Here is a 203-nt window from a genome sequence, read left to right as displayed (position 1 = left end):
CTACGCCGACATTGTTTTCACGTGGATCAAACGCGTAACTAAAAAACTGAAAGAGAATCCCACAATCTCGCCGGAAGGTTGATGTCACTGGAGGCGCCTTGACTCAGACCAGGACTGCAGTGCGCGCCGGGTGCCGGTTCTACCGCTGTTGAGCTTCTGTCTGACGGAAAAGCAGGAGGCTGAGGAGAGGAAGCGAACCAGGA

The 203-nt window shown here is 54.7% G+C and overlaps 1 protein-coding gene across 1 annotated transcript in view; it reads right to left on the bottom strand.

Moving 5' to 3' along the window:
- The window catches only part of LOC119592110 (ryanodine receptor-like), a gene marked incomplete in the record, with an annotated part of 20,940 nt that overhangs the window by 16,721 nt on the left and 4,016 nt on the right, over positions 1–203 (bottom strand).

This window comes from Penaeus monodon, chromosome 29 (assembly GCF_015228065.2).
Source record: "Penaeus monodon isolate SGIC_2016 chromosome 29, NSTDA_Pmon_1, whole genome shotgun sequence".
Lineage (NCBI taxonomy): Eukaryota > Metazoa > Arthropoda > Malacostraca > Decapoda > Penaeidae > Penaeus > Penaeus monodon.
The sequence above is the reverse complement of the archived record's forward strand: the minus strand, read 5'-3'. Positions and strand labels throughout refer to the sequence as shown.